The sequence below is a fragment of the Crocuta crocuta genome, unplaced genomic scaffold, assembly GCF_008692635.1.
Source record: "Crocuta crocuta isolate KB4526 unplaced genomic scaffold, BGI_CrCroc_1.0 scaffold478, whole genome shotgun sequence".
Taxonomy (NCBI): domain Eukaryota; kingdom Metazoa; phylum Chordata; class Mammalia; order Carnivora; family Hyaenidae; genus Crocuta; species Crocuta crocuta.
In genome coordinates this window covers 814,550-836,073 of record NW_027530981.1, presented here as the reverse complement: position 1 = coordinate 836,073, position 21,524 = coordinate 814,550, and the positions used below count along the sequence as shown (strand labels likewise).

The 21,524-nt window shown below is 38.1% G+C and overlaps 1 protein-coding gene and 1 long non-coding RNA gene across 5 annotated transcripts in view; one reads left to right on the top strand and one right to left on the bottom strand.

Moving 5' to 3' along the window:
• The window catches only part of PARD3B (par-3 family cell polarity regulator beta), a 997,354-nt gene that overhangs the window by 755,704 nt on the left and 220,126 nt on the right, over positions 1-21,524 (top strand). The window lies entirely within an intron of this gene.
• Positions 4,004-6,009, bottom strand: LOC144236539 (uncharacterized). Its single transcript, XR_013336601.1, has 2 exons — positions 5,816-6,009; positions 4,004-4,613 (listed from the first exon to the last, which is right to left on the bottom strand). It is a non-coding gene; the product is annotated as an uncharacterized LOC144236539 (long non-coding RNA).

The window sequence follows — 21,524 nt, the reverse complement described above, 5'->3', positions numbered from 1 at the left end:
ATTGGTAGCTGCCTACAGTTTGCTGGCATTACAGAAACAAATTCACAATGAAAATTACCCAAATAGGGGCACCTGGGTGGCTCAGTCAGTTGAGTGTCCAACTTCTGCTCAGGTCATGATCTCCCAGCTTGTGAGCTTGAGCTCCACATCGGGCTCTGTGCTAACAGTCCAGAACCTGTTTCAGATTCTATCTCCCTCTCTTTCTGCTCCTCACTCACTCACACTCTGTCTCTCTCTCAAAAATAAATAAATGTTTAAAAAGCTTTTTTTGAAGGGGAAAAAAAAGAAAATCACCAAAATAATATCCTATGTATCTAAAGCTCTTTAGAGATTACAAAGCATTTTGTTAAGTTTATTTTTTTTATTTTGAGAGAGAGCATGAGTGGAGGAGGGGCGGGGGGTGGGGGGTAAGAGAGAATCCCAAGCAGGCTCTGCACTGTTGGTGCAGAGCCCTATGCAGGGCTTGATCTCAGGAAACCATGAATTCATGACCTGAACCAACATCAAGAGTCAGATGTCATCCAGGTGCCCCAGAGGTTACAAAGCATTTTAATAAACACGCTCTCACTTGCTTTTTGTGTTACCTCAATGAGATCAATAAAGAATACAGTATTCTTGTCTATCAGATGAGAAAGCTGGGATTCAGAAATCTTAGTGACTTGCCCAAAGTGTAGGACTCAAATCTTTATTTTCTGATGAGGGCTCTTTCTTTCAGGCAGTTATCTTCTGGTGCTATGAGAATTCAGTGATATTTCCAATGAGGGACTTATTATAGAGATTATAATCCCCTCTCTCTCCACCAAAAAATATTAGAACTGGGCAGGGCTCCTTCTAGAACACTCTAGAAATGAAGCTTATGCAGGATTGGATTGGCTGTGAATTTGGAATGGGAAGGAAGGTGGCTACAGAGTGTTAGAGGAGGTTAATCTCCTGGGATACAGTGGGGGTAAGGTGAGAACTTTTAAAATGGAAAAAAATCCAGAGATTCAGCACAGGAATAAGAAAATGACAGATCTGTGTACTCAGGGTCCAAAGAAAAGGAGTTATCTTTGATGTAAAATATAATGGGTCATTGTTGAACATTCTTGGATTCTTGGGAAAATATTTTGCATCTTGATGTGTCTCGTCTTTCCCATTGGCCAAGAGCCTCCCTTCCACTAGACCGTCAGAGCAGGTGTACAGGTGTACATTGTGTACATGCAAGACACTGCACTCAATGTTCTGCTGTTGATCTCTTGAAAATCTTCATAACCTTTGAACAACAGACTGCACATTTTCATTTTACATGAGGCCCCCAAAAGAGGTAGCCAGTTTTAGTTAAGAAACTAAGGTTTTGCCAATTTTTCCCAATTATGTAGGATTTTTTCCATCTTTTGCAAGTGATTAATTCTTTAGGATAAGAATCTTTAAACCATGATGCATACCCTCTATAAAACAAAAATTAGAGCAGATTGCAAAGATACTAGCAGACGGGAAAATTAGGCAAAAAATGGTAAGCCTAAAGTGATTCCGTTAAATCTTTAGGCATTTAATACTGATCAGCATATGATCATGTGTCAAGAATTAGGATTTTTGAAAGGATCAATTAAATCCTTTCTCCTGAATCTTCACACATTGCTTCAACCATTTAGAGGGAGTGATTGCTCTTTTCATGTTGAGAAAAGGATTGTGGCTGAACAATCCTGAAAACTTGATGTGGGTGAAGATGCCAGTTCTCTGCTAAATAACTTGCATCCTTACCCAGACATTTCAAAGAGCCAGCAGGAAATCATCAAGAGCTCTTGAGCTACACAGCTGCCCCTTCTTGCCTGATGCCTGGAAGTTCCTTCTCTTCCCCTTTCTCCTGCCATCCCTTGATAGTGAAATCTTATCAAACTTTATATTACTGAATAATAATAATAAAAATAAAAACAACGTTATATTACTGCTCAGTTCTCTCTTGGGATGGTTTGGCAAAAAGATCCAAGGAAGAAAATTGAAAAACTGTGTATCTTCATATTTTATCCATCTTACAGTATATATTAGGACAGTAATAGAGAAAGTGTTTGCTGGGATTATTTCTAAAACTGATGTGGATATTATCTTTATTGGGAGTGTACACATAAAAGAATATCACTCCATTAACAGTAAACACAAGAAATTTCTGGGGGCAAAGCTTCTCTTCCCCTGGACTAAAAGTAGAAGTATTACATTTATTTGAGTAATAATCCTACGGCTGCTGTGCACCTCTACTCCGCTGTGATCTTTTCTTTTCCGGCCTCGTGTAATACTGACTGCGGACCAACACGTGTTCATCTATTTACTTACTCATTGATAAAACAAAAGTATCAAGTACCTGCTAAATGTTAGTCATGGTGTAGGGGGAAGAGGAAGGAAGCACGTATTTTACTACTTAATCATTATTAGTCCTTAGTTTCAAATGTATGTATTTGGACTTCTTTGGTGATAGTAAAGCATTTAAAGACAAAATGTGTCTTACACACTTTGGATTGGGTATTGAGAACAGAATACACTCCATAAAAAGTTCCTGGGTAGAATTCAGTTTGGAACAAAAGTAGAGTTACTTTCTGGTGTACCCATATTAAGAACTCAGGGGGCGCCTGGGCAGCTCAGTCAGTTAAGCATCTTGACTTTGGCTCAGATCATGATCTCACAGCTTATGAGTTCGAGCCCTGCATCGGGTTCTGTGCTGACAGCTCAGAGCCTGGAGCCTGCTTCAAATTCCATGTCTCCCTCTCTCTCTGCCCCTCCCCTGCTCTCACTGTCTCTCTCCCTCAAAAATGAATAAACATTAAAAATTTTAAAAGAACTCAGAGGATAGGAATTAGGGAAGAAAAAGGGCTGAGATGGGCACAGACGTGTGTTTCATGAAAGGTAGAAAAACTTGCCTGAGTGAAACCAGAGGGTTATTTTAGCTGAGCCCCTAATGGCAGAGAAAAAGAAAGAAAAATACTAGTGGAGAGTAGAAAATGTTAAGTATGTGAAGTGAAAGATTCTGGAGTTCTGAAGAAAAGCTTTAGCTGTGGAAATGAAAAAAAAAACATTTCAGAGTTTTCTGAAAAAATAAATTATAGGTTGTAATTATGCAGAGTGTTCTAAAGTCAAACAGAGAAGGAAGATGGCATTTCTAGTAGTTGTTAGAGTAAAGAGTAAGGAAAAGACTCCATGGTGTAATGTTCCTCTTTTGTCAAAGATGTTAGAAAGTTTTAAGAAAAGTTAAAGTAGAAGAAACAGAAATAAAACAAGAAGCCCTAGATGCAGTGATGTCATTGAAAAAAAAATCATACTCTAATTGGATCATTGGCTTTGGAGGGGTCTTCATGCCTATTTAGCAATGTCCCCACACCTGGCTGAACAGCAAAATCACTGAGTGAAATTTTGAAAGCAATTCCAATATCTCTCACCTCCTACAGTGAATCTTTCAGAAATAGAAAGGAGGTGAGTTTGGCACAAGCTGTTATTAGTGAGTCCTTTTTAGTCCCTAGTAATTACCCTGTTCTCATTCTTTTTCTCCTGAGTTTCTATAAGCCATCTATTTAATGATTTATCCAGCAACTTAAAATTCACTCTTCCACTATTTTTTAAAATGTATCTCCTCCCCTCCCCAATCACTCCCCAGCACTCTTAAAACTCGGGCTGTTTGTCTAGGCCTACGCTTCTGTAATCCCCGCGTCTTCCAGGCTTCCTCTGAGCTCACCACAAAAGTTCCATGGTCCTGTCTTCCAGTTCCTTCAGTGAACTTGGATAAGGTTCATTTGGGCCTGGAGACAGGAAGCTAAATAAGGCAGCTAGAGGCTCCCTTGTAGTCTTGTCACCTCTCTCAGGCTTCAGTTCCTTCTTCGTCTGTTGTTTTGTGGCTTGGTTTGAAGATCATTCCCACTGATAGGGAGGGTGGGAGCAAACAGAATGCTAACAGTTTCTGTTCTCTTTTACTATCATCTGCTAATACTATAATATCTGCCCCAAGGGGAATGTGAATCATTCCTTGCATTCACTCTAAACATACGTTAACAATTCCTTTTATTGTCCTCTGCATTTTTCTCAAGCTTGAGCTCATTCTCAGATTTAACCCCTCCTGACACCGTTCTTAAGCCAATCCTCTTTGCATCGGTTTCTGATGGTGTGCTTTTTCTCCTCTGTTGTGTCCTTCCTTTGCCATCAGCCACATGCCATTATTTACATCCCCACATCCTCCACTGTATTTTAACTCATCCATATTAAATTTTCAGTTTTATTGTCAACGTTTCATTATTGGGCATCTCCTCACTTCACCCTTAAGCCATCTTTTTGTCTTAGACTCTGGTCATGGGACCGTATCATTTTTTCCTCTGAACTTTCAGAACTTTGAGTCCTCAAATCTTGAGAAATATAGTCGGTGGCACAGCTTGCTTTAAAATTAGAAAAAATGTCTGGGTCCTCCCTAGGCCTGTGGAATCTGAAGCCCCCAGAGTGGCTCATAGAATCTGTGATTAGTAAGCTTTAATGATTAGAAATGACTCTACCCAGCCGTTCTTTTTCTGACTCTTAGGAACACCAAGTAGCACTTGCTTTGAAGTTTTCCATCACTTCAATGTCGCTTTGTTGGTAATTCCTCTCATTAACCCCTCCAATTCCTGAAAGACAAAATTGTCAACAAATTAATATTTCATCTGTTGCTCTACTTTTAAGAGAGTACAAATTTTGAAAATAACTTGAATTTTTCTAAACACTATTATATCTTGCCTCCATGATAATGACATGAAATATTATGTATGTCCCCAGTCTGGTGAGGTTGTCTGTAATGTATTTCCATTAGAGTCCTTCCATAAGTGTTCAGTTTTCTTTCTTCTTCTTTTTGGACTGAATGCAAAGAGTTGACAGAACAGTAATCCTCAGTTCACATCTCTGTCATTTACCTCCCTGTCCTTGTTCGAGTTTCTCTCCCCTCCTTTTATCTTCAGTCCATACCCCTGTTCTCATCTCCTCCACACATACTTACTATAAAGTGCTTAGTCTGTATCCACAAACGATTAAATTTGTCTTGTCTAGCTATTTTTAATTTACAGAAATGATATTTTGCTCTAAATATCATTGTTTGCTTTTTTCCACCCAGCGGTTTTTAATATCTATTTTAAATAATTCTATATCAATCTAATTTGTTCCCTTAATTATATTTTATAGTATGTATATTCTTTTACTTCTGTATCCACTAATGATGGACATCTAGGTAGCCCCCTTTCCCACCCGATGGTAGTAAAAAACATCCTCTTCCATACCTTCTAATGACCTGAGGAAATTTCTCTGGCTCAGAATCATGAGCCGTTGAATGAACTCTTTACTAAGTACTGCCAGGTAACATCACCAAAATCACGGTGTTGATATATGTTTCCCTCTCCTAAGGTCTTCACCTGTATTTGGTATTATTATCCATCTTTCTAAATTTTATCATTCTAATCCATATCAAGTTGTATTTCATTGTGTTTTAATATGGATTTCTCTCATTGCAAGGGAGTTTGGCCATCTTTTTATATGCTTACTAATTCTTAAGGCTTCTCATTCTGTAATTTATTTATTTATATCCTTTGTCCATTTTTTTTGTTGGATTTCTTCTTTATTCTTTTGGGTTCTCCTATACTAATTCATGGTCCTTTGGTATACATACCTCATAAAGCTAAAAAACCCTTAATTTTATACTAGTCCAGTCCACTCTATCATTTTCAATGATAACCAATTCCAGTTACAATTTGGGCTTTTAGGCTCTTAAGAAATCTTTTCCCACTCCTGGGTCACAAAGATATTTCCCCTCCATTTTCTTTTATTTGGTTGATGTGCTTACCTTTCATACTTTGGTCTTTAATCTATTTACTTTCTACTTTGTGGTTTATAACATAATCTAGGGATGTAGTAATCCAGCTTGATTTTTTTTTCCCCTTAACGTAATAAGGATGTTTTCTCAGCACCAGCCACTGAAGAACATTGTGCATTTCCATGAGGATTGTGATGCCCTGAGACAACATGCAGTGCAGTGGTCAAGAGCGTGGGCTCTGGGGCCTGACTGAATCCCAGCTCTGTCACATGCCTGCTTTGTGACATAGGCAACTACTTAATAGGACTCCAAGTCACAATGAGGAAGAAATGAGATGTTCCAGGCATACTGAAAGCACTCAGCTCTTGTTGTTATTTATCCATGTAAATAACGTTGTTTATTATTGTTGTATATATTCTTCTACATACGTGAGTCTAGTACAGTTTTATTATTCTGTACTCAGTTTCATTGGTATCTTTTTTTTTCTTGTGCCAGTATATGTGATAACTGTGTCTTTCTAATATGTCTTCTATACCTTCCTCATTCCTTTCTTCTCCTTTTTTTTTTTTTTTTCTCCTTTTTGCTATCCCAACCCAGGATCACCTCAGTTTTGCAGACTGAGAAAGTTGATTTTGTCCATGTTTCCTTAGGCGGATATAACTTGGACAACTGTTCTAGGGAATGAAAAAAAAAATCTTAGAGGAAATTGCTGCATAAAGCAGATTGCCAATGTAATGTATTAATTTACAGTGAGATATCGTACTGCCAACCAGACCTGGGAACTTGGTTTTCTTGATTACCTGCACATTCTTCTCTGCAGGAGAGTATGTTAGCAAACCATTTTAGAGTCAGGAGCTCATGGGACCAGAGAAGGTGGTAGATGGAAGATCTAATGTCATCACACCATATAGTTCGAGACAGATGCATGCTATAAGATAAAGTGCCCATCGTGGAGATATACCTACTTACCTGCCAAGTTGGGCCAAAAGCTGTAGACTTACCCTGACCACTTCTTCCTCTGGGCAGCAGCGAGGACACACTGATGGATTCTTCTTTGTCCATTCCACTCTCTGCTCCCGCTCATGCATAGATTTCAGCAGAACACGTTATTTCTCTCTTCAGGTTTATCCACACCATTGATTAAGCCTCGACCATCTTTCCACATTCCAGCTACACACACCTTGATTAGAATTCTAGACCCTGGATTTCATCCTGCTCCTTAAGGTAACATCTTCAGATAACTAATCTCATCTAATGCAAGTAAACTTTACTAGTTTAACTAGAAGAACAATCCTTTTTCTGAGTGCAAGAGATTACCCATTGCCCTATTTTGCTTCCTGCATGTCATACGTCACGGCCACATAGAATCAGGTTTGTTCTATATGACTGCTTTCCACTCTCTCCTTTCAAGTTCTCTCTTACCCACTAATCTCCCAAACACATTCTCTGTAGTGTCCTTTAGTTGACTCTACCCATCTTCCTAGCCCTCCCCACACCTCAAGCCAGTCTCACTCTGTCTTAAATTAGTGCCCAATCTGGCGGCACTTAGCATCTCAGCGTTGGAGGGACAAAGAATTGTGATCTTTAGAGTACTAACTTTTTGAGGGGTTCAAGCAGCTAGACCTTTTCTGAATGCATTTAAACCCATTTGCTATGGATAACCATTGTCTATCCTACGACCTTGGGCATGTTTGCAGCATCAAAATTTATTTACAAAGATTCTTGAATAGAAGAAGCTGGTGACAATGAAAAGCAGCCACTCCTGATTCAGATATTTTATATCAATTGTTGTTCTGACTTGACACACAAAATTGAGTCACAGCCTTAAATATAGGTATTGTTATACAATTAATGTCAGAATAAAATAATAGTCTGCTTTGTTTTGATTTTCACATTGCCATTGTATTTATAGCTATTTATTTCCATTGTTCAATCATAACTTACTTTGACTTCGTGTTCAATAGGTTGTGCAACAAATTTACAGTTAAATAACATTATGTCTCGTCTCAATCAGTCATGCTGCCGTAATTCAGGTAAACAGACAATAATGAAGTAGACACAGCACAGAGTGTGTATTCTGTTCCTCAGAAAGCATCTTGAGAGGCTCAGGTTATAAAGGAAAATACCCCAACCCCTTTTGTGATTTTTTTTCTGTGTCATCTGTATTTGGACATTTATAATCTTGTACATAGTCCATTAGACATAACCAAGATCTGTAATTTTAGTCACATCAGTAGCCTACATTTATATACTTTTAACTTGTCAAAGTAGTCACCTTCATTAGCTCACATGAGCTAGTTTATAGGACATAAATTCAAGAATGGGTTATTATTGTATTTTGAGATTGGGAAAACAAACAGTAGCGGGGAATAAGAGGCCTGCCTGTGCTTTCCCAGTGTTGAAATTAGAAGCCAGCTTTTCTGACTTCCGCCTTTCCACGGTGCCTCTATGCTCTATTCCTGATGGTGGCGCTCTTCTCTCAGAAAATGCTATGATTCCTGTGCACTGCTGGGCCATGTTCAAGACAGCATTAGAAACGTCTAGAACCTTCCTTGTAAATACATATGGGTGAAATAGGCTTCCTTCAAGGATTGACACTGGGGGAGTCAGCAGTCTCTCTAACCCTTGCCAGAGTTCTGGTACTTGGGATTTCCACAGGGCCCTCTCCTTGCAGCCCAGGAAACTGAAGGTACTGTTAAGGGGCTGTGTTCCCTGCTGAAGTGAATACAAGGAGCCCTTGGCAACAGCTAACAGTGTACCTTGTTATGCCTTATGATTACCTGAAGCTCAGCCGGGACCTCGGGGACTAGGAATTCAGAAGGATTTCACAGATGTCAGGGCATCACAAAACTTCCAGAACAGAGAACCTTTTCCTGAAGGGCCACTATAGTGGGATGCCTTGACAGAAAGCCCAGGCAGTACCAAGGTGAGCATTGGAGAGAAGAGGGCTGCCCACCTAATTTCATAGTTTTTCCAAGACTGGTCCTTTTCTGTACCAGGATCTGCCAAAGTAAAATGAGTAAGGTAAGGGTCAAGTTAAGTGAGGTAAAGAATATAAACCATTTAGGATGGTGCCTAACACAGTAAAATCCTCAATTTCTCTTTGTAAGAAAGCAGAGAAGCACACTTGCACAGAAGTGAGAACTCGGCCTTGGTGGGGCGGGAGGGGGTGGGGGGAGACACCTATGGAAGGGCAAGAAAGAAAATGTGCCTCTTTCAGGAACCCCTCCTTCTCCCATCTCCCAGCCCATGTCATGAACATGACGTAGACTCCCTGTTTGCAAGTTGAATGCGTCTGTCAGTCCTAATACGGAGCTGAAATATGGAATTCTTAGAAATCTTCAAGCAAATCAGCCACGCCAGGATAACAGAGCAAGGAAGAAAGTTTTTCATTCGTCCATTGGTCCATTGACTTTATTTCGGGAGTTAGGATACTCATAGTCATTCAAGGCTAAATAAACTAAACTTCAGACCAGACTTCAAGGTTTTAAAATCCCATAGGTTAGTGATTTCCTGTATGAACTTCCTAGAGAACCATTCATTTTCAGGATCTCCTCCTCTTAGATCTCTTTTCTGTTAGTCATGACATAAATGAGAGACCTGGCGCTCCCCAGGGTACTGTTTTCTTTGTCCCCTATTATTCAAGCCTAGAAATTACATCTGAGTCCTCCTTGTTACAGGTGACAAACAGCATTTGTTTTACATTTTGATGCAGTCAGGTTCTCAGGTTCCAGCCTGTCAAACAAGCTCGGAATGGGCTGGTAATCTCCCAGACTTTAATCCTCTCCATCTTTTATTTGTGTGAAGGAAGTGAGGGCATTAGCCCTCTCAAAATTGCAAAGACTCATTCTGTTTGCAACTCTTGAATATCGTATTACAAGGCAGAGTGTGATTTTTATTGTCAACTGTAGTATGCTTAAATGAAGCATACAGAGGCCTCAAGGGGGGCCGTGAGTTCCCTCCACACTTAACCTGGGCTCTGGTAACAAGGACACTTACTGGCTAGGTAGGAATGTCACGTGGCCGTGGCTACACTGATGGAGGCATACAATTAGTTTAATTATAGTACCTACTCCTATGTAATCATTTCTCAAGAAGCATGGAAGATTGCTCACTCTACTGGTAGTTTTTACGTCTTCTGCACCTCGAGACCTCTCTTAGGAAGTCGGCTGTGGCCTAGCAGGTTGTGACATTCTTTGCTGCCACATAGCATCAAACCAATTTGCAGATACAGTCCCCACTTTCCTTCCCTTCTCCTAGCCCTCCAAGTATCACAGCAGGGCCATATCTGACCAAAGAACTTTGTTTTTCTTTTCTTTTCTTTTTTTTTAATCTGCAGGAAAGGAAAAAAACTAATATCTTTTCGAGGAAAAAAACTTAATCTTAATGATAGTTTGCTTTTATTAAGTGTATCTTCCTTGGGGACTTAATCTTTGTGCCCTAATATGTTAGAGACCACCGGCATTTATCTTTATAGAAGGATAGGCATTCCAAACACAGTGTATCACTACTCATGTCATTTATTATTTTCCTTTTATTATTCACATTGATGCAGTTAAGATGGTCTTTGGATGAATAAATTAAGAAACTCTGTTGAAGAAAAATGACTTTATTTATATTACCACACATATGAATCACAGGGTGCAAATTCAGTAGTGTTTGAAATAGGATTTTTCTAGTCTCTTTGGGAAAGGCTAGAAGGAAAATGAACATAGTGGTCAGCCAACTTTTGTGGGCTGTACTCAGTGGAAGGAAGTCAGTGACAAAATCAGCAAAGCAAACGAAACAAGAGATCATCTACCTTTATCTGTCCATCCATCCATCCATCCATCCATCCATCTACTTTTATTTGGCTGGAACTCTATGGAATTCCTTTAAACTGCTATTTTTTCCCTCCTCATTTTATTCAACTTAGGAAACATTAAAATTAGTTGTACATTCCAAAAGCATTAATACACTGATGGAAAGGAAAGATAGCCCATAGGTTTCTGGTTGAAGGAGTTAGAATTTTAAATTATTCCTGAATAATCCCCATAGACTGATAATCAAGTGTTGACTCAACTCGTAATTTTTCTGTGCGATGCTTAAATGAGCACAGGAGAAGAATTCCCTACTTACATATGATGACAACCTAATGTTTTGTTCCATCAGTACTTACCATAGCAGCTTATATTTGTGAAGAGTCTTTTTCTGAAGAGTTTAAAAGATTCTGTAATTCACTACATTTTATGCGCAGGGACCCAGAGGAATCGAAATGTCACATCATGACTGAGGGACAGCGCTAATGCCAGAACACAGCTCTCTTAACTTCCAGGTTATTACTTTATCTTATCGTGTTACCTGTCAGCATACTGATGACACTCAAATCTGTCTCCTTTCCGTGCTAAATTCACAGATTTTTTTTTTTTAACTGTGACTGAATCTCAGTGGACAGAGGCAACCAAGATATCTGGCATTCAGTCACTAACCTCATGGATTCTACATCCTTTGAAATTTTGTCTCTTCACCTGGGGGCATCCAAGGTGGCCCCAAGGCCATGTGCTTTCCCATTAATAACTGCTTGATGTGGTACTACCAAAGGTGTCAACAGCAATAACTGGGTCCAGCTTTTAGTTGCTGCCAAAGATGCCCTAAGGGTGCAGAAGCCAATCATCCCACTTAGGTCTGAGAGGCTGTAAAGACAAAATCTGTAGTTCCACATAGCCAACCCTCTTCTCTGTTGTGAATATCCCCCAATATCTTTGTGTACCAACAAGTGTGAACTCTCCCAAAGTGCCTTCTTGCTGAAAGCAGTGACTTCTAGAAAGATGACCTCTGTTTCTACAGCCTTTACTGATATCTACATCCTTGTACCTTCATCAATGCTTGGAGGTATGCAAAACTTGGAAAATGTAGAGACATTTAAAAAGAGTGCTGTGAAGATGATTAAATGGCTTGTAAATTCGTCACTTAGGACCTAAAATTCTAAAACTTCAAGATACTAAGTTTATATAGTCGAAGGAAGAGAAAACAAAGAAGAAACATAATAATCCTCTACCAATGGTGTTTATGTGATTAGTTACTCTGTAAAGAGTGCTGATCAGATGGTCCCCATCCTCCTCTAGGTGAGGAGAAGGCAGAGGAAGGGGATAGTTTTAAACTGAGACACGGGGGATTTAAGTTAGATAAGAGGAAGAATTTCCTGACAATACGGTTCTTAAACTCTGACATGGGTTATCAAGAAAGGTTATGGAATCTTCTTATCTAGAGAACTTTAAAAACAATGTAGATTCCCATCTGTCTGGGATAGTTTGGAATAGACAGCCCTAAAAAGCTCTCAGTGGATTAGATTATCTTTTAAGGTTCTTTCTAGCACTATGATAAACAAGGAGAACTGAGAGTATTAGTAAATGGCCAGTCAGTAAACATTACATGGCAAAACTATCTTGACCCTACAGATAACCAACTTCACAATTACCGGTTTCAATGGGCTTATACTAAAAACTGCCTGAAGTTGAAGAAAATCCACCATTTCTACAAGTTTGTTGTTCTGCTATTTATTTTTATGGAGTGATTCTTATGTGTAGAGTGTTCCTTCCCATTTTTTTATTCCTTTTATTGTTTTACTGCTCAGATTTTCTCAGTGAAATTATTTCGGTTTTATAAAGTGATTTATACATAAATAAGGATGTTGACTGTTGTGTTTGTTTATAGTAGCAAAAATTGCAACTTAAGTGTCCAAAATGAGGAGGTTTACCATAATAATTGTGGTATATCCATAAGATGAAATATAGTGGAGCCATTAAAATTTTAAACTTTCAGGAACATTTTATTACCTGGGGAAATGCTTTATATGGGAAAAATAGTTTACAAAATTATATCCATGGCATGACTCCAAATCTCTTCATACAAGGAAATACAAATCTGGGAATAAAATCTTACCAGTATTGGTGGAATTTTGGTGATAAAATAGTAAGAGCTTTTGTATTTTCCCTTGAACTTCTTTTTAGTCTTTCAGATATTCTATAGCAGATATGAACATCTCTTATTATCAGGTCAAAAAGTTGTAATATAAAATAAATTCAAATCTAATTTCAGAGATACACAAAACAAATTGGTAGTTGCTGGAAAGGGGGAGGGGGAGGGATGGGTGAAATGGGTGAAGATGTTACAAACTTACAGTTATAAAATAAATAAGTCATGAGGAAGTAATATACAGCATGGTAACTATAATTAATAATACTGATTTGCAATTTGAAAGCTGCTAAGAGAGGGACACCTGGGTGGAGCAGTAGCTTAAGCGTCCGACTCTGGCTCAGATCCTGAGCTCGTGGTTCATGGGTTCGAGCCCCATTTCGGGCTCTGAGCTATCAGCACAGAACCCAGAGCCTGCTTTGGATTCTGAGCCTCTTTCTCTCTCTGCCTCTCCCCCACTCACACTCTGTCTCTCTCTCTTTCTCTGAAAATTAAACATTTTTAAAAGCATATTTGAAAGCTGCTAAGAGAGTAGATCTTAAAAGTTCTCATCACAGGAAAAAAAATGTAACCGTGTGGGGTGACAGGTGTTAACTAAACTTATTGTGATCATCTCACAATATATGCAAATATTGAATCATTATGTTGTATTTCCAAAGCTAATGTTATATGTCAATTTTACCTCAATAAGAAAAGCAAATTCAAATCCAAAAACTAAACAATCACATAACTTTAGATACAAAACTAACATCTTCATTGTGGTCTTTTAATTATCACTCGAATATTATTTTTTTTAAGTTTGTTGGGGTTTTTTTTCCCTTTTTTTGTAATTTCTAACCCCAACCATGGGGCTCAAACTCATGACCTTGAGATCAAGAGTCACATGCTCTTCAGACACCCAGGCACCCCTCTAATTCTAAAGCATTTATAGAACATTAGAGCCTTAGGCTTCTTACTGCCCTCAGAGAGACATTGTATCTACTTTCTAATGCAAATTATCTACCTATCCTCAATTCAGGGAGGTTGGGGGATAGAAAAAGAAACAAAAACAACAACAGCCACAACAAAAGAAAACCCATAATGTTAAAGAGCTCTCATAACTCTCCTTTATCTCCTTTATCCTTTATCTTCCTCTGGACTCAGGGAATAAATCAAAAGTTAGTATGCTTTGTAGCCTATACTTCAGCTCCTTCCTCTGGCAAAACACTCTAAAATGTAAGTTCCTGTGTTAAGTTTGATGGGACTCTGTTGCATATTTCAAGTGTAGATATAGTTTTATCTACTCAAATGTTTGCCCTCTCTTCTATGGCTGCAAGAGAAATTCCATGTTTTAAAGTACTATTAGAGACTGTGCAGCTATCTACGGAGAGGATTGTGAGAACTATGTTAGTATTAACATGCACAGCCTATGATGATATTTATTATGGACAAGTTGTGAGTTTGGATTTTTACTCACTGTCTAGTTCTTACTATTTCATATGCCTGCTATCCAGTCTCTGCTCACCATCATTACTGTTCTAATCCAGATATTTATTATCTCTCACCTGGACTAGTGTTGTAGGCGCCTACCTGCTCTGCAAACATGCAGCATCTTTCCTCTGTGCTTCATCTTCCAGCTGACAGCAAGAATAGTCTTTCTCACATTCCAGTAGGCATGTCACCATCCTTCCGTAGCTCACCTTCACATATGGGATGAAATGGAAATTCTTTAGACAGGCTATAAGCTTCTCCATTTTCTGATCCTTTTTGTCTCGACACATCTTTAGTTTATTCCTCGGTTGTAAATAATGTTTCTTCAGTCTGGAGCTATCTTTTGACCATGGAGTTTTAAAGAGCAGTGTGTTCTTTTTTTTTAAGACCCTCATCAAGTCCCCCTCTACACCCTGGGAAGGCTTCTTCCACTTACTCAGTGAGACCTAAATGCTCCTACAGACAGTCACAATGTAATTGTTTATTTGCTAACTTTCTCATTGTGAGACACTGAGCCATTTAAGGGCTTAACCTTTACACCCTTAGCACCTTGGACAGAGACCAGGCTATACCGACAGAAAAGTATTTTTTTGTTGTTCAATTAGTATGTTAATGAATAAAATAGCATAGAACAAAACAGAAATTAGACGTTTTTAAATAAATAAGCAATAAATAAGCGTTAGTCATTACCAGAAAGTCATAGAGTAGACTTAACTTTTCCTGGCTCATGAGAACTCCTAGAGACTTTGCCCCCTGAGACCTTCCTGCTGGACTGCTCCCAAGAACATCTTTTCCTCAATACCCCAAGGATCTGCCTTCACAGTGACATGAGGACCCTTGCAAACAAGGAAAGAGTCCATAGGGAGAAAAAAGGCGGAAGACACTAGTCATTTTCCCCTCGTTCACTAGTTGTCTTAATGATGTGGTGAAATTAGAGTCATTTGTTGTTTTCTGGAAGAGCAGCTCCCAGACTCTTCAGGGGCTGGCCAACTTTTTAAAAATGGGAGGTCATCACAGGGCAGTCAAGTTTTAATAGCATCAAGTAAAAACATAAATAAAACTGCCCAACTACCATAACCATTGTTTCATAAAAGAGAACATTTAAGTATTAACAAAATGGGAAAGATATCATTGCAGAGTTTTGGAGAATTCTTTAGGTGTACGTAATGACTTTCATGAAGTGAAGTTGTACTTAATTTTCGCATTTTGTTGCTATTTGGAGAGAATTTATTCTCGACTAGCATGGAATAACATGCAACATGTACTATTCTTCAGTGGGGAGGGGTGTGTGACCTGCAAACAGCAAGACAGCCAAAGGAGGAGGAGCAAGGAATTTCTCCCTGCTGCTCATAACTGACCATAAGGAGCAACCACTTGCCAGGAGGGAGATACAACTCACCCTGTCTTCTTTTTTTTTTTTTTTTTTTTTTTTTTTTTTTTCCTGTGTTATTAACCAATGGANCCGCTGTTAAGAATTGCTCTTGGGTTGAGTAAGGAGAACCTATATCTTGAAAGCTGAATTCAAGCCATTACTTAAGAATTTTGAAAAGTATCAGTGGATGACAGTAGCACTTTTAACTTTCAGGAAAAGAGCACTATAAGTGCTTTCTGTCATCTTGGTTACTTACTGAAATCTGTTGATGATGTGGTGGGTGGTAAGGTAATGTTTGCATTGGCATGGCAACTGCCAACTTAAAAGTACTTATGCCCATGTATGATTTGTCCTATGTTACTTTTACCTTGTGGGTGGTCCTAGGTCCCTACTTCTTTTGGTATTTCAACCACAAGCACCCCTAAAGGACCATCTGTGGGCTCTTGGTATTGCTAACTTTGCTCCAGACACGTGTGGTATTGCCTAGCTTTTTTGTTGGCACCTTATCCTATCAAGATCAGTTGATGTTCTTAGTTACAGATCAGTGTTCTGGTGATTTTTATTCTCATAATTGGGAGAGAATTATTCTCATAATTCTCATAAAGGGAGTCTGTTCCATCAGTCTGTAAGATAAGTATTGTTTTGAGAGAGAAATTAATATACAGTTTTAATATCTCAAACATTCGTTTTAAAACTATCAGTAAAGTACAAATAGCTCAGCCTTCAACCTGGCATGATAAATTTTAACATATCATTATAATCAAATATAAATAGCCCCACACACAATGAAACATTATATATGGGGCCTCCTGTCTCTGGTTGTTGAATTTATTAAATATGGTAGGTGGACAGAGTCTTCCAAGTTTTGAGCTATAGTCTGGAGAATACAAAGGCAACTTGTTATTGTGACTTAGACTTTAGTGTCTTTGTTTATTGATCGCTCACCATGCTAGCATAAAATAGGAGAATCACATCAGAGACTGGAAGTTGTCTGACTTGTGTATATTTTCATATACTCCAAGATTATCCTCTGGAGAAAATAACCTATATGCAAAGTATCAGCATTTGGAGTTTTGTTTTGTTTTTGTTTTACTTTGAAGGTATTAGAGATCGTCTAATCCAAACTTTAAACCTCACTGTAACCTGGTCATTTAACTTTGGGGGAATAGTTTTAATAAGATATAATTTACCTATTAAAATGTACAAGTTAATGGTTCTTAGTATATTCAAGTAATTATGCAACCATTACCACAGTCAGCCTTAGAATATTTTATCATTTCAAAAAGAAACCCAGTCTCTGTTACCAGTCATTCCCCGTACATTTACCCTCAACCTGCTCCCCAGCTCTAGACAACCCCTAACATGCTTCCTATCTCTATATATTTGCCTGCCCCAGACATTTCATATAAATGGAATCATATACTCTTTTGTGACTGGTTTCTTTGCCCTAGCATAATGTTTTCAAGGTTTATCTGTGTTATGACGTATATCAGTACTTCATGCCTTTTTGTTGCTGAATAATATCCCATTGTATGGATAAACACGTTTTGCTTATCCATTCATCATTTGGTGAGCATCTGTGTTTCCACTTTGTAGATATTCGGAATAATGCTGCTGTGAATATTCATGTACAAATTTTTATATGGATATTTTTCATATCTTGGATATCTACCTAGGAGTGGAACTGCTAGGGTATACGGTAACTCTATGTTTAACTTTTCAAAGTACTGCAAGGCTGTTTTTCAAAGTGACTGCACCTTTTTACATTCCTACCAGGAGTGTATTGAGGTTCCAATTTTTCCACATCTTTGCCAACACTTGTTATTACCTGTCTTATAGTATCTCCGTCCTAATAGGTTGGAAGTGGTATCCTTGTGATTTTGATTTGCATTTCCCTAATGACTAATGATCTTGAATATTTTTTCTTGTACTTATTGGAAATTTATGTGTCTTCCTTGAAAAAGTGTCTATTCATATCCCATTCACTTAATTTAGAGATCTGCTTTCAAATATAATAAAAAATAAGAAATTAGAAAATGGGGAATGTGGGGATAAAAGAGGAAATAATAGGATTCATAGAAAATGTCCTCACCTTGCTAATATTCTTACCTATTGAATGACTGTTAAAAGTTACCTCTCTCAGGGCATCTGGGTGGCTCAGTCAGTTAAGTGTCCAACTTCGGCTCAGGTCGTGATCTCACGGTTCGTGTCTTTGAGCCCCGTGTCAGGCTCTATGCTGACAGCTAGCTCAGAGCCTGGAGCCTGTTTCAGATTCTGTGTCTCCCCCTCTCTCTCTGACCCTCCCCTGCTCACGCTGTCTCTTTCTCTCTCTCTCTCTCTCTCTCTCTCACTCAGAAATAAATAAAACATTTAAAAAATTAAACAAAATTATCTCTCACCCCGACTGGATACAATTTTTAAAATGTTTTTAAAAATATTATTTTCTCTGCTTTAAAAACTAAACTTTTGGGGTACCTAGGTGGCTCAGTGGTTTGGGCATCTGACTTTGGCTGAGGTCATGATTTTGCAGTTGACAAGTTCAAGCCCTACATCAGGCTCTGCGCTGACAGCTCAGAGCCTGGAGCCTGCTTCTGATTCTGTGTCTCCCTCTCTCTCTCTGCCCCTCCCCCACTCATGCTCTGTCTCTCTCTGTCTCAAAAATAAATAAACATTAGAAAAAAATGTAAATAAACTTTTAATATTAAAAAATTAGAGGCATGGCTTTTATTTGTTTTTATTTCTAAGTGAAATCTTTTTTCAAAGGACCCAGTTGCTATGTGATATGCAGGAAAAGATAGTTTTAGATTCTAGGACATAGTCCAAGATGCTGATCCAGGATGTTTCCTTCTGATTTTTCAGGGGGAATCAGGAAATGTAAACAAAATCTCGGTCTCACATCATTTCAGACTAATCATAACACTATCTCTCCTGATTGTTCTAATTCTAGGTGTTCTCAATAGACACCTATTAATAATGGAACAGAACGATGGCCTCTAACATTGTGAGATATTTTATAGAGAGTATATATCTATTAGAATTTTATGGGGGCACCTGGATGGCTTAGTCGGTTAAGCGTCCGACTTTCACTTAGGTCATGATTTCGCGGTTCGTGGGTTCGAGCCCCGCGTCGGATTCTGTGCTGACTGCCAGCTCAGAGCCTGGAGCCTATTTCACAGTCTGTGTCTCCCTCTCTCTCTGACCCTCCCCTGCTCACGCTGTCTCTCTCTCTCCTAGAAATAAATAAAAATATTTTAAAAAAAGAATTTTATGTATATTAGAACATAGTGCCTCCTCTGTGCCTTCCACCAGAAGCAAGAGAAACTACTAGAACCCAAACAGATTCAGTACAACATTACAAACAATGCTGAGTGGAAGGGGAAAAAAAGCAGATGATTAAACAATTAAAACTCTTGTTGGAATTTTATTACTAAGAAGTAAAGACATATCAAAAAAAAGAATAAAGAGGTCTGAGTTCATGTTCCATGGAATGTTCCATGGCAACATTTCTCATCCTCAGTTATACTTTTAAGCTATAGGAAGAGTTAATATCTAGTTCCAGAATACATTGATGATTAGTCTGGAATGATAACTGTGACCTTCGTTAAACTCAGTAACTATCCAGTAAAAATTGTCCTTGATCAATGTGAGAACTGGGTTGTCTTCCCTTTGCTCTGTCCATATAGAATCATGTCTTGAGATTATCATTTCTTTATACTAAAAGATGGTATGTTTAATCATTTCATATTCTTCTATTAAATTCATCACTGAGATCTATTTTCAGGGCATTGTTTTCTTATTCTGTTTTCTATAAACTTTCTCTTAATTAACAGTCACTGACCATGTTCAGATGAGAGGACAGAGTAACCATCAATAAGGATCTTCGTGAGAGTCCTTTTTTATTTTAATAATGTTTTATTTAAACAAATATATCCAATATATTATCATGTTGACATCTGTTATAGGCTGAATTGTGTCCATTCAAAATTTGTCTTAACTCCCAGTACCTCACAATGTGACTGTATTTGGGACAGACTCTCTAAAGAGATAATTAAAGGAGTCTGTTAGTGGTATTTTCATCCAGTATGATCAGTGTGCTTATAAGGAAAGGAGATTTGGACACAGGCACACACAGAGTGAGGGCCATGTGATGACACAGGGAGAAGAGAGCCATCTACCAGCCAGTGAGAGAGGCTGGAGAAGAACTCTACCCTGCTGACACCTTGAGCTCAGACTTCCAGCTTCCAGAATTGTGAAAAGATGAATTTTTGTTGTGAAAGTCACTCACTCTGTGGAACTTGGTTACAGCAGCCCTAGCACACTTAAACAATGTATAGTTATTTTAGAAATTATTAATGAGTAGTTTACATTATTTTTTTCAAGTCTTTGAAATTGGTGTATATTTTACTTCTAGGACATCTCTGTTTTCACTGGTCACATTTTAAGTGCTCAGTATCCATATGCAGCTAGTGGCTACTGCATTGGACAGTGCAGGTACAGTGTACAGTATTATGAGCATCTTGATGATGGAGGAAAATTGAGATCAAAAATCCAGGAGGCTGAAATAGAGATTTTGTGGCAAAAGATAAAGAATACGGTGTCTGGATTTTTACTTTTTTATTTTAAAATTAATATAACCACATTATAGAAAATGCAGGAAAAATGGAAAAAAGATAACCCCTTCCCCATAATCCCATAACTATAACAAACTACATTAATTTTAATATTTTCCTTCAGCGTTTTATTCTAAATATTTTTGCCTTGGTTTACACACAATTTTGGTTTTTGCTTTTATTTAATATATCATAGCCAGTTTTCCATATTCTTACAGTCCTCACACCCATTATTTTTAGAAGCTATATAATACTCGAAAAAGTGGAAGCAACAGAATTAGTGTCCTTTACTATGGCCATGGTTAGTGTGTACCAAGAAAGAAGATAGATTAAAGGTATAAAAACAAAAAGAGACAAACCCTGAAAATAAAGAGAAAATTTTTAAAGCAAAATTCCCTCTACTTCTTCAAAGGTTGAGCAGATCACCATAAGCACAAAGTACAGTGAAGACTGAGAATAGGGGCAAATAGGTTAATTTACAACCAAAGTTTTAATTAAGGTGATACATTTAATTCTAAGCAAAAATGTAATGGCCCTTTATGGTAACTAGGCATAAATAGTAAATGTTGACATAGTATAATGTAATTAGGGATACCATCACATGACCAAATGGAACTTTTAATTTTAATTTTCTCTCTTAGTTTTCCAGTACTTAAAATCAGTTTTAATGTCAAGTATTACCCTGATACTTGTCTTCTCCAACTGGAGGATTAGATGTCCCTTCAAACAGAGCCTATTTATTTATTATAAATTATTATTTAAAACAGTGGAAAAAGCACTGTGAAATGCAACATAAATGACCCAGATGATTTTGGTATAGTTCTCGATTTCAAATGACTTTAGAGATGAGTATCTTACTCATCAATTTACTCATTCATTTATTAGGAGAATAATACAAAGTAAGACTAAAGAAGAGAGTTGGGAAGAGGTTGAGAAGGGCCTTGCATAAACAGGGTAGAGTTTGAACTTGATTTCCGAGGCAGTAGGGAGCCCACAGAGATCTTTTTGTGGAGCTTAAATACACATACACATTTATAAATGTTTTTAGAATGAACGTGCTGAGGATGGTGTGGAGAATGGACCGGAGTGGGAGAGATCTGTGGCAAGACATCCAGTTAGTAGAAGGCTGATAGAAAGGCCTGGAGAAAAAAAAAAAGATAAGGCCTGAATGAAGGCACTGGCAGAGGGGAAGGAATTGAGAAAGAGAGATTCCTAAGTCTGTAATTTAGGAGATTGGCTATATGCCGTGATAAGCTATAAAGGAGGAGGAAATGGAATAGGCTTAGAGGAAAGGGAATCAATTTTGTTTCTACTTGAATTTAAAGAGCCTCTG